We start from the raw sequence: 13,081 nt of genomic DNA on the forward strand, positions 1-13,081 counted from the left end.
CACTTGGTGCTGTGCCCGCCAGAGCTCTCAGCACTGCTGATGGCTGAGGGGTAACAACACCCGTGTGTGAAGCTGGTTGCTGATGGGCACAGCTTGCAGCTCTCTCCTCCATTACACCGTGCCCTCAGTGACCTCCCGCCTTCCTATGGGTGGATGCCAGGTGCTGAGCCTGAGATTAACACCCTTCATTCTGCCTTGCCATCTACCTCAACACGGATGAGGAGTGCAGGGGCAGACCCACGGCACAGGGCAGACCCACGGCAGGTCATGGAGGCGTGCTCGTCTGCTCGTCACTTTCTCTAACAGCCCAGCACGGGGGGGACAGAGATTCCAGCCACTCGCTGAAACCAGCAGCCCCTGGGGAGTTCTTGCAGTGCTCTTTTGGCCCTTCTCACTCTCCTGGCAGGAGTGGGGATGCGCGGGCCCCCGGGCAGTGCTGCGTTCCCCAGCCACGCTGCAAGGAAGTGACGATCGAGGAGCAAATCTGCCTCTTTCCCTGACTTCTGCTGCTTATGTGACTTTAACAGGAGTGAAGGACACCTCTGGATGCAGCACACTCCCACCGGGCGCAAACGGAGGACGGGAGGCGAAATCTCCACAGCGCAGCCGCCTCTCAGCCGTGTTCCCGCCTTTCAGCCGTGTTCCCGCCCCTCAGCCATGTTCCCGCCCTCGGCCTGGCGGAGCGTGCGCATTGCAGAGCGGTGAGTGGGGGGGAGCGTGGTCTATGAGGGCCGTCCCGTGGGGTTCGGCTGTCCCGGGAGTGGATTCGTTCCGCTCCGAGGCCGCGAGGGCCGGCTCTGCGGTTCTGTAAAGGAGCGTGACGGATGGAGGTGGCCTCCCGGCCTGTCGTTCTGTGGAAGCAGCCGAAAAAAGGCCACGCAGAGCGCTGCGGGAGAGCTGGGTTGCGGCCGCAGCCCTCGTGCCCTCATGGCGGCGGGGTTCCGCTGTCCGAGCACACGGGCTCTGCTCAGGAGGTTTCGCACCGAGCACAGCGAGCTGCGGGGCTGCTTGCGGATCTGCACCCGTGTGGAAGTTACGCGGGCTGTTCGTGCGGGGCTCCTTGTGTGCGCACTGCTTGGGGCGCTGCCGCTCAGCTTCAGGCACGTGTGACGAGCTGTCATGGCTGGGCCTGCCTGGGAGCAGACAGTTATTTTAATCACCCAGCTGTGGTTAAGCTGAGTGCGAGGAGCGGGCGGTGCTCTGTCATCTGCCCCAGCACTGCTGCGGCCCTGCTGCTCGCTGTGGGTCCATCTCTGCTCTGGGGGTAATGTTAGCAAGGGCTAGGCTTTGTGCTTTCTCTTTCCTCAGCCTTTACGATGCCAGGCTGGCTTGTGTTCTGAGCCACCTGCAAGGCGATGCAGTGGTGGAAGCATCCTAAATATTGTCCCAGAGACCTCTGCCAAGCACTCTGTGGTAGGAGTGCAGCTGATGGAGGTAAGAACGGTGTCTGCAGGTTCCGTTTGCAGACTTGAAGGGACGCAAATATTTTCCTGTTAGATAAATTAGCTGGAAACAGGTGATTCCTGCTGAGTCATCAGCACTGCCCTTGGCCTACAGAGCGGTCCCCACGCCTTGGAGGAAGCTGGTTTGGTTCTGCCACTGCCATCTCCTTTCTCTCTGTTGAGAATTTATTTAGTATGAGCAACAAAACGCTTCACAAGCCTTCTGTGGCCCCTGAGCCCTTCCTTTCTCTGTTCTTACCTTGCAAGGACGTGGAGGACTGATAAAATACTGATGTGGTCAAGCTCTGCAGATGTGACTGAAACGTATCAACTCTACCTTGACAGTATGCAAGGCAGTGGGTTATTGCAATAAATTTGGAGATTAAAGTCAGCCCTTCTGTGTGCTGATCCTCTCCGCTACTGACTGTGGCTTTCATAACCCACCTCAGCTCTGTTACCGCTCAGGGTTTCCCCTCTGAGAAATAATATTTAACTTTCGCTACTGGAGTAGATGAATCAGCTTTAATTAAGATTTGTCGAGCACTTTGTTGATAAGCTCCCTATAAAGCTGGTTATTATTTATTATTAACACACAGATATTCTTGGCGCCTGAGATGTGTAATGCCACAACATGGGATCCTCTGGGAAACAGCCATGTGGAAAGAGACAGCGTGGGTTAAAGGCTTTGTCAAATCTTCTGGCTTTGGTTCGTGAGGCAGCGTGCTCCCAAACCTCTGATCCAAGAAAAAAAAAAAGTCTTTGAGTTACTGTGGAATCTTAAATGTTCCTTGCAGTTACGTTCCAATTCTGCAAACGACTTGTAGATCTTCCCCACTTGCTGGATTGCTGGCGGAGCCCTGGGTGAGGGCTGTGCTGAGTTGGTGCAGCTGTGTGTGTACTGTCAGCTGCAGGGGCACAGCTGCTCTGTGAAGTACCTTGACACAGGGAGCCATCAGATCCTTGCAGTGCTTTTGGTAGTGATTGCTGCTGATTCCTTTGGAGTGATAGGGAGCTGAGCTGAGCTAGTTGAGGACCCTGAAAGGCCGCAGCCTGTGGCACAGGTTGACTTGGTGACAAGGTGAGCTGGAGAGCTCCATTTATGAAAGGTAACAAAGGTATGAATTGGAATGGGTACGGCTGTGCTTGTGCTGTGTGCTGCTGTGCGGGTGCCCTTTCAGCAGTGTGAGCAGCTCTATTGTATTTTTGGGAAGAGAAGGCTGTTAATTTAGCTCTTAAATGTCACTGCTGTAGTGGTGTAGGAGTGGCCAGATGGAGGATGCTAAAATAAAATTTGGGGCTGGAAAAGCTGCCTTGTCTATACCCCTGTCTTGAGGCCAGCAAGAGATGCTCAGAGCGAGGCCCAGACCAGGTGTCACAGGGCACTGCTCGGTGCCCTGGTGGCTTCTACGTCCCCAGCTGTGTGTTCTGTGTCCTCGCAGTCAGGGTGAGCTGTGATGTGCTGCTGCTGCTGCCCGACTCTCCTTGGCAGCCTGCTCTGTGTCTTGCCTTCAGCAAACAGGGCGACCAAACTGATTGTTGCCCTTGTAAGCAGCTGTTGGTGCTGAGAGCTGATAACAAGTCTGGAGGGCAGCAGGACAGCTTCCTTCAGGCTGCACGTGTTGTGCCACTGACTGCTCCTGTTGTGGCCCAGCCCTGGTAGTTTGTGACTTTCTAAGGGTGATACCAACATGTAGTGTGGTCTTCCTGTTCTACTCTCCCATGTTTAGCTGCACTTAGTAATTCTATTTCTGATCTTAGAGAATTATGAATGTTAAACAATGAAATCTGAGACTGATTTCTAGCTCTTTGCACTTGGAGCTGTGGTGCCACAACATTGACACATTGCATTTTCAGTCTAGTCCCTGATTTTCTTTAGCTCTCTCTGTCTGGAGTTTTCCCTCATGCTGTATTTGTGTGTCTGATCTGTTTTTGCTGTTTTCAAGGGTAGTTCTTTGCTTTGTTTTTACTGCTTTTCTTTTTATTGATCTGTGGGTATTTTTGGAACTTTCCTCCAAGTTTATCAATTCCGATCATGACCTCTAGAGTGCTTCAAGCTCTTAACTGCTGGGCACCCTTTCAGCTTTTATAAAAGTACTTTCTCTTTCATTGTGCAGGCCATGAATGAGAAGGATGAATAGCATCAAGCCTGGACAAAACTCTGAGGGCCACTCCGTGACATTTTCTCCCCTTGAAACAAGGAATCACTGATAGCTACCCCTGGGGTGCGTGTGTGGGTGAGTCACTCTGTTGTCCTTCTCTGTTCAGTGCTCTGCCTCATGGAGGTGGGCTCACCTAGTCTGAATTCTTCTGAGTTCCCTAAGAGTGGTGGATGTGGGAAAAGGCTGCTGTAACTGCTGTGTGCTGGCTGGAGATGCGATGGGCTGTTCTGTAGAGCTGTAGTTGTGCCCTGTTTCTGAAGGTGCTGTGTTTTGCGAGTCGAACTTCTCAGTGGCACAAACCCAGCCTGTCCCAGAGCAATTCTCAGTTTCCCAGCCCAGCTCCTCTGCTGACAGCTACCAAGGAGCAGGTGCTCCTTCCTGGGGCCATGTGCAGTCTGTGTGCCTGGTGGCACCTCCTGCATGGCCGGTCTTATAGCGGCTCAGAGGGTGGGGATGGGAAGAAATGGCCAGCTCCTGAGATGAGCTTCCTTGGAGCAGCAGCACACAAAGTGAAGAAACCTCTCTGCTTTGGTTGCAGAGGGATGCACGTTGGGGAGTTTGCGTCTAAAGTGCACTGCTGTATTTTCTTTGTAAGTCTGTCCATAGTGAAAGTTAGGCTTGTCGGTATGTAAAATACATTTTTCCTCTCATGTAGTTGCAAGAAAGTTCCTCATGTGATTGCTCAACCCTGGAATAAAACTGGCTTGCTGTGGGTTAATTAATTATAATAGCTTTTTTATTCCTGAATGGTGTTTTCCTGTGGGAGCAGTTGCAGGATACCTCATTCCAGCAGAGCTTTGCTTGTCATCTCCTCAGTGTGAACTATGCTTAAGGAAGAGGTGTTGCTTTAACCAGTGAAATCCATTGAACTAGGGAGAACGTCACTGTCCAAGCAGGGCTGGCTCCAGATGGCTGAATTTGGTCAATAGTGAGCTGCTGTCTTCAGCTTTTTGAAGACTGGGAGGCTGATCCTCCTCAGAAATGCACTTCCATCCACTTACCATCTTTCTGTGCACATCTGTGTAGCTGGAGGTGAAACTTGGCCCCAGCAAATTGAAGGCCAGTTCCTCTGTGTTTCAGCTATCCTGCCGCTCAAGGCTTGGAGCCGGAGGTACCAGGCCGTCCTTGTTACCTCCCTCAGTGCTTCGAGGCCATCATCAGCATAACAGAGCTGTGCCCTGTTCTCCTTTACTGCTCCACAACTGATGTCAGTGCTCTGACCAAATTACAGTCCCAGGGTGGAAAATTCAGCTTCCCTACAGCATTCCTGCAATTTCTGCTGCAGTTTCCTTCACTTCTCTCAGGGAGGCTGTGCTGCAGCTGTGAAAAGGTTGTGTTCCACACTGGGTACAGCTAAATTTCAGTGGTTGATAAATGGTAACCTGAGTCCAGGTTGTAAAGCCCTCTGGGCTTCCTGTGATGCAAGAAGCTGTGTTTTGTCCTGAATGTGGGTTTGCTGATAATTCTGTGGGATTTTGAGTGGATAAGAGACCTGCTTATGCTGGTTCTCTGCACAGTCAGAATCTCTGCCAAATAATTCAAAGGCCTGCTGCAGAGGGGGAAGAGGAAGATGGGTGGGTGTTATAAAAACCTGTGGGTCACTGGAGTAAGTGGGAAGAAGGTGCATGCTTGTGTTGATCTGAAAGAGATGCCAAGCCAGGTGTATAGCTTTGTGTCCTTAAGGAAAAGCCTTGTGTTTTTTTTTTTAAGCAGCTGCCTATTTAAAACCAGAACAGTTGCTTTAATGGGAGTTTTTAAGGGTTTAACTGTTAATTTTAGATTTTTTTATTTCAAGCATGCTTTCACAAAATTAACTTTTTCACCATAGAACATTTTTATGTCTTCTATGTTGATGCTCATTTGCAAGAAATCTATGTGCAATTATTTCTTATGTACCACTTAAATCTATCAGCCAACAGATGTCAAGAGTAGCAAAAATGCTATAATAATATTATGGTCTAATAATAGTTATAATGATTCTAATTACCTGGCATGGCTTTGAGAGAGGCAGGCGTGGGAATTAGTGCAAATGAAATGTTTAAGGAGAAAATGGGCACTCTTCTGCAGATGTTTGGGCTGCACCCCCTCCTCCCTACCAGACACCCCACGCCTTTCCTCAAACAAATAAGAACAACACGGTCTGCTTTGAGTGTTAAAACTTTGTTTTCATTACAGTCAGAGGTGGAGAGCAGGGCTGGTGAGCAGTAGATGAGCAGGTTTCTTCAAATAGCTGTGGATGGGAAGCCCGGTCATTTTTAACCTTGTGCTGCAGTCTAGCCTTGCTTTCCTGCTGCCTGATGATTGCAGTGCACACAGATTGATCTCGCCTTGGGAAGGCTGGGGGAGGCTCAGCAGTCTTCATCTTTTACGCGAGCTGGTTGTGCTGCTTTTAAGTGTCAGGGAGGCTTTGACTCAGTCTGAGAAGCACAAAGCCAGACCCAGCTTGCCTTGGTGCTGCCATGCAGCTTTTGTGCTGCCTGCTGTTAGGAAAGGGGGGCTGGGAGGAGTGCAGGAGATTGTGCACCAGTGCTCACTCCCTGCTGATGAGGGAAGGGAAGGGGCACGGCTGCAGGTAGGGGACAGCCGTGTTGTTGGCAGGTTTGGCTGCTTTGCCAGCGACAGCTTGGGCCTGTGTGGGCCATAGCAGAGACTGTCCTCCATGCAGGAGGGATGCTCTGTGCACCAGTTCTTCTGTGCAACTCTGATTCACCTCCCCTGCTGTATGCTTCCTTTAGGAAGGATCCTGGACTGTTTCTTCATACACTTAGATGGTTTTTGCCCATCCTTGCTTTGTGCTGTGTGTCTTAGGAGCTCAATGCATAATGAATTGCTTCTTGCCACAGCTGCTTATTTTAATTTTGCAGTGATGCTGGAGAGGAGTGGGGAAGGATCCCACAGAGGAAGCCCAGGATAGGCTGGAAAGTTGACAGCTTTCATGGTTATATGGCAGGCTGAACTTTTTGCCTCTAAGACATTCAGCATGCTGATAAGTCAGCAGGACCACTGGGAATTCGACTGTTGGTTGTTGATCCCCAGCAGGAGCAGCAGCTGTGAATCTTCCGTCATCTTCCTGTAGAAGGACAGATCCAGATGTGCCCTCACAGGGTTTTCTTTTCTCTTTCTTATGGGCTGGCATGCTCTGCTTCTCACAAAAGTGAGCATCTCACACACTTGGCTCCTTCAGCCCACCTTTCTCACGGGCTGGCACTGGAGAGGGCTCTGCCACCCCCAGTCTTTTCTTGGGGAAGGTTTGCCTTCGTGCTGAGATTTGTACTGCCATCGGCTCCTTCTGTGTGTGAGCTGGTGCATTGCCATGGAGATGGGAGCTGCAGGGTGCAGCCTTTCCCAGACTTATGTGAAAGGATGCAGTCTCAGGCTACCCTTGTTTAAAGAAAATTATTTCTCAGAGTAAATAGTTTGTCTAAGAACAGTTGGCGTTGCCCCAGATGCTATTAAGGAAAAGACAAATCTCGGATCTCCTCAAGCCCGAGCTGTAAAGCTCATGCAATATTCACTTGCTGCTTTGCTTCTCTCAACATCAGACATTGCTCCTGTGACTGATGCTGACTCATTAACCTGTCTGTGCTTTCAGCCTAAGAAACCAAAGCTCCCTTTTTTTTTTTTCCCTCTATGTAAATGTTAGCACAGTATATCTTGTGCTGTCTGCCACAAGAGTGCTTTTCTACATCCCTTTTCTCAGTTTGTTGAGAGTTTGTATCTTCATTGGTCTGAATCCTCAGGCCTGGTTTCTGAAGGGCACATGGGGACACTGACCTCCTCTCTGCCATTCCTCCCACTCCCTCCTGGTGTGTTCTTCAGCACTGGCCAGTTTCAGGCCACCAAAGGAGCCCTCAGAGGTGCAGAGTTCTCCCATATTTGATGAAAAGGGGCATCCTTCTCTGGACAGGGGCTGTGTGGATTTGCCTCCTGTGGGCACCAGAAACCTGGGAGGAGGAGTGAGCAGGCCCCACGTGTCCTCCAGAGATGGGAAAGCACCGGCAGATGCCTGACTGCACTGCTAGGAAACAACAGCTGGCTGCTTGTGGCAGGGATGTAAGGGACCCTTTATTAAGCCTATGCACACGGTTTGATCTTCACAGCTGAGTTAAACATTCTCCAGTTGAGCTTCTATTGCTTTACCACTATTTTCATGCTTACTTGGCGCTCTGACGTCGTGATTATCAACCTGTGTGACACGAGCATGTGGGAAAACACCCTTCTTCCTTTTCCACTGCTGTTGCGGTTGCTCTCCTCCCTCCTCGGCTTCCTGCTCCTTGCAGTACTGCTGCTGGGTCTCTCCTGAATGCAAAAGAGCTCAGGCACCTCCGGGCTTGTCCAGCTGTGCCAGCACACGGCAAGTGCTGGATGAGCTTCTGCTGGCCTCCTGGGGGCTTGGGGATGCTGCCCTTTCTGCTCGCCTGGCGCTGGCATATGCTTGCTTTGCGTGGCTTCTGGTACGTGGAGAACCTTCCCAGCAAGGTCTGGAGGAGCCCTCTGGCACCTCTCTGCCTCATTGCCTCCACATCTCATTTCAGTTTTCATCTGTAAACATCTCTTTGCCCTTGCTAAACATCGTGTCTCAATTTCTCTCTGCAAGAGTATTATTTAATTTGTAAATGTTTTAGGACGCTACTTGAAAGATATGATATGAAGCTATATTTCATTTAGTGTAATGATCCACTAATGCAGGCATCTTTCAAAGGCAGGCTAAGCTGTACTGTGGGGTTTAATTAAATTTTATTTTTCAAGTAAGCATCAATAGCTAGGCAATAACAAATAGTGGACAGTACGCATACAACATGAATTCACTCCATTTTCATTCTGGAGGCTGTGGCAGTGGAAATGCGCAGCCCTTAAAATGCACTTGGCCAGCTTGCCATTTCTACTGTACTGTGGTTACTTCTGGGGGACTTTTTTCCAAGTAATTTGTCTCGTGTTTCTTGATCTCTTCCTGCCTGACCCTCTTACACTGTGTGCAATTTTCAGCAGCAGCCTCGAGTGAGTTAAATTCTTCTGGAAGCTCCGAGCTTAGAAAGTTTTGAATATGCTGCTGTTGCTTTAATGCTTGATGGCTTGTAGCATTGTGTCCTTGTCAGGGTGAAAAGCTGCAGAGTGAGGTGCAAGGCTTGTGGCTCCTCAGTGGAAGTGCCTGTCTGCGGTGGCAGTGAGGTTGTTGAGTCCGCATTGTTGCATCCACATCAGGAATAAGCAAGAGGCTTTGCTTTAGTGCACTGCTTTCCTTTTCTTCTGATGAGCACGGAGTAATCAAGTGCAAAATGTGTGCAGAGAAGCTTGCAAAGTCTGCTGAAAGTCAGCAGGAGGCTGCTGCAAATCTTAATGGCACTCACTAGTGTGGCACTTTTACAAGTTCTGTAGGGGTAAAGCAATTCACTGGTGATGTTGTAAATGAGTTCCTTTGTTTGGGTTTTTGCAGAGCATCGCTTTGGGAGAGAGTGAGATTGCTGTCTGAAGCAGCTTTGAGTCCTCGCTGGTTTTCTGGTGGCTTGCGTGGCTTTTGTTCTCTTTATTGTTCAGAAAATTTTCCATTGTTTAAAAACATAATCGGAACTTGCTGAGAAAATCAGTGCGGGTGCCCTGGAGCTCCTCAGCACTGCGTCCATTTGATTTCTCTCTGAAATCCGCTCAAGTCAGAATGCTGAAAATAAGTAAACTTCTCAGAGGAGGACCTCCTGCCCTCTGTTCAGAGCTGGGAGTTGGAGCTGTGCTATGGATTTCCACCTGGAACTTTGCCTGCTGCTCAAGCATCTCCTTTAAGGTGGGTAGGTGCACGCTGAGGGAGGTCCGTGTCCCGTGCTTGTTGGAAAGCAGTGTGTGAAGTCTGAGGGAGATGGCGGGAGCCTGGCTTGGCATCTGCAGCTGTAGCTGCCTGCAAAGCATCACTGGGAATGTCAGCCTCGTGTCTGCTATCCACCTCCTCCAGGATATTTTGGTGTAACCCTTGCCGTGTTATGGCAGTAGTCTGCGTGTTGTGCTGCTGGCAGTGAGCACCGTGAGCACTCCACGGTTCTCTGCACGCGCCAGCTGGCCGTGCTTGTGCTGGGCGAGGTGCTCGCAGGAAGCGGCGAGGCTGGCAAGTCCGTGTCCTGTTCCTGTGGCTGGAGAGAAATCCCAGTATGCATCAAACAGCGTCTGGATGTGACTTGTCATGAAACATCAGATGCTCTTTAAGTAAGTTCTGCTGCTGAGGTTTGTGCTGGTGCTCCCAATACCGAGGGGAATGCCCTGTGCCTGCCTGCCTTGTATTTCCCATGTTCTTTGCTCTAGGCTTGCCAGTTTGTTCTTTTCTGACTTTTTTTTTTTTTTTTTTTGGTTTATGTTAGTGTCAGTCAAGACTCTGTTGTAAGATTTTGGGACAGACATTGCTTTCTGGTGACTGGAGGCAGTGTCTCCTACTTCTCTCATCTTTCCTTTAGATCTCTTACCTTTCTCCAATTCACTCTCACTTTGAAATAAACCAGCCTCCTTTGTGGGTTATAAAGCTTTCCGTCCACCTCAGGCCTCCTCCTACAGACAGACTTTTCTGGGGCCAGTGTTCATCTCCTGCAGCAGGAGACATTTTTCTAGCTGTGGTTGGTCTCAGATGGGTAACACCACTTGAAGCCCGGTTGCATGGAACTTCTGGAGCTGGCAGATGAGTCCTGGGCTGGGGAGTTTGCCCTCTTAACTGCTCTGAAGGCTGGTGTTTGCAGGGGCGGATGGACGATTTGCATTTCTGTAGGGCTGCTGTAGCTGTGCTGAGGCTGTGCTGGCTGGTCCTGGGTCCTGAACAGCCTTTGGTGGCTGAAGTGGGAGAGCTCGGGGATGGAGCTGCTGAGCTGGGAATGGAGTGGGACCTCTTGTGCCGGTTTTGGCACCTGCTAGCTGAATGTGGCAAATGGAGTGGCTAAAATGCTGCAGGCAGAACCAAAGAAGGGCAAGCATGGAACTGATCCCTGTGGCAGAGGCAGCACTGGGGAGCCAGGGCCTGGGCTTCAGTGGAATGTGCAGGGCTGTGCAGCAGAATGGGACCTGCGGGGGGCCGGGCTGTGAGGCCTGAGTTGAGGCCAGGGTACAGGTAGTGTTTGGGAACTCACCCAAAAAAGGGTTCTAGAAGAGGAACAAAGTGATGCTGACCCTTGGTGAGCATCCATGGTGGGCAGGGTAGTGCTTCTCACACTAAGGTTTGGCTAGGGAAGAGGAACTGAAATCCCTACTTATGCATAAAAGGTTTCCAAGCGTGTTTTAGCTTTGTCATTGCATTATCACCCTTTCTAAAAGGCACTGGTGTAGCTCGCTGGGGACCTCTGTTGTGGTTGCAGGGTGAGCAGGAGAGGGGTAGGAGAGAGGAAAACGTGCCCTGGGTGGGAAGGAGCTGAGGAGGAATGAGGGATGGAGGAAGGAAGCTGAAGTGAAGGAGGGGGAGAGTATGAAGCTGGCTGGGAAGGAGCAGCGCTTGCTCAGATGGATGATAACCCACTGCAGGCTGGCAGCACTTCACGTTACTAAGGCTTGTCTACCAACATTAGCCTTCGTAATGGTTCCCTGGGATGAGTGAAATGCTGTGCTGCTGGATGAGGAACGTGAAGTCTCTGTTATAAGGAGCTTCAGCCCAGAGTGATAATTTAAAATCCAAGTTCTTTTTCGTAATGGATGCTCCTGGTGTCTGCCTCACAGAGGAGGTGCTGTGCAGGAACAGATTGCTGTGTGCTGATGTGCTTTAAAAACGGAAAGCCGTCTGGGCTTTGTGAGCGCTGGGGTCTGCAGCTGGCCAGCACGAGACCCGAGTGCTTGGGTTTTTCTTTCGGATTTTTCTTTTGGAGTTTGGCAGCCGTCTGCTTCAGGGAGTGCAGTGGTCTCATAAGAGTTGATTTGATGTGACACATGACAAATTGCTTCTGCTGGTGGGTACTTGAGGCGCAGTTTGTTAGCTGGCAGCCTTGGCTTTGTGGGCACTGGGGAAGTGGGGCAAGGCACGTCTGCACTCCTAGACAGCATCGTCACAGGAGTGCTCTTGCAGTCTGCTTCCCATCCCAGCCTTCTTTTTGCTTGTTGTTAAATGGTGCTATTTGTATAGATTATTAATGTTGTTTGTGGGCTGAGTGTTCCTGCAGATGCTCTTGTGTTTCTGGTTGCACTTTGGGCAAAGCCTGCCTTTCTGGAACTGGACCCAGTTGCCATTAAGGATGCTTTGTTAAGTTGCTTTTCTTTTACGCACCCTTTTAACTCTGTAATGAGGAGTGGAATATTACTCTCCTCAGCAGAATTACTATCTAGTAATGTTACCTAAAAAGTACATGTCCCCTGTGAGATACTGTAAATACGTTTTATCTCTTCTATTACCTGCTGTTTCAAGAATGTGTCCCCTAAGCATTTTAATCTTGTTTTCCAGACTTGTCTCAGGGTGAGGAATCACTCTTATTTGCAACCTGGGGCATAATTACTCTGTGCATTAATTTTGTCTCTTTCTTGTTGTCCATCTATTATTGCTTTCAAGAGAAAAAAACCCTCTGTAAATCTCCACCGAGACAGGACTGTCTGCTTGATTAGCAGGAGAATTATCCTTGCTAGAAATGCCTGTGAGAGAGCATCCCCTAGGTGTAAATGTGTGTGAGTGTGTTCCTCTGGCACCTCCACGTCCAGAGGCTGGCTCAGCGCTTTCAGCTCTGCAATGAAAGAAGCAGCTGGGTCTCTGGGCAGTCGTGACACACCTGCAGTGCTGGGTTGAGGCCGGAGGTCTGGCTGCTCAGCCACCCAAGCAGTGTTTTGCCCCCTGCAGCGCTTTTCCCCCAGTGCCTGGCTGTTATGAAATAGGAATTAGAAAGGACAAAGAGGGAAGCGGTTCCCCAGATGACCCTCTTTTGTCTGGGCACTAAAAGCCAATTCGGAGATTTTTGTACAGATGCGGTTTGCTTTGGTTGTTTTTTGCTCTTTAAGTACAGATTCAAAGACTTGAAGACTGGAGGCCACTGTAATTATTTCTTCCAGTAAAGTAGAATAAATGTTGGAACTGCTTAACGCACAAATGGCAGGGCCCTTGCCCTGGAGAAAGCGAGCCGTCTGACCCTGATGCTGCAAACCCTGAGCCTTGTGAGTAGCCATCTCTGCCAGGTTCTGGCTGTACTGAGATTTCTCACGCCCTGGATCAGTCTGCCAAAGCTTGTCTTGGCGTGTGCCGTCTGTGGTCACTGGGAGTCACTGCAGAGGCCAGCACTGAAGCAGCCTTGGTTCACATGGCAGCTTCATTTAGAATTTCAGCTCATGTAAAAGCTGTGCAGTGTTTTGTCCATCTCATGATAAACGTTGCCAGCGATCTGTGGTCTCAGTTGGAGAAGCCTCCTCTGTACAAACATGTCCTGCGATGGATTGCCTGTTTCCCTGAGTGGTAGAGCAAGATGAGTGTGTGGCATCAGCGGGATGGAGAGGAGGCTGCTCAGAATGTTCCCTGTCAGAGGAGGAAGTTGCTGCACACGCTCCTTTCTT

General features: G+C 50.1%; 1 protein-coding gene across 4 annotated transcripts in view; it reads left to right on the plus strand.

Moving 5' to 3' along the window:
• The first annotated feature begins 636 nt into the window (after nt 1–636).
• SIL1 (SIL1 nucleotide exchange factor) overlaps nt 637–13,081 on the plus strand; it is an 89,899-nt gene continuing 77,454 nt past the window's right edge. Inside the window, exons 1-2 of one of the 4 annotated variants that reach the window (XM_042826361.1) lie at nt 637–701; nt 3,557–3,676. The gene's annotated coding sequence lies outside the window, so the exon portion shown is untranslated. Of the gene's footprint in view, nt 702–1,318; nt 1,435–3,556; nt 3,677–13,081 lie in introns of those variants that run through there. The other 3 variants (XM_042826363.1, XM_042826362.1, XM_042826364.1) reach the window with 3 other exon arrangements.

The sequence above is a fragment of the Centrocercus urophasianus genome, unplaced genomic scaffold (assembly GCF_019232065.1).
Source record: "Centrocercus urophasianus isolate 14NV4802_14NV808 unplaced genomic scaffold, USGS_Curo_1.0 seq_26, whole genome shotgun sequence".
Classification (NCBI taxonomy): Eukaryota; Metazoa; Chordata; class Aves; order Galliformes; family Phasianidae; genus Centrocercus; species Centrocercus urophasianus.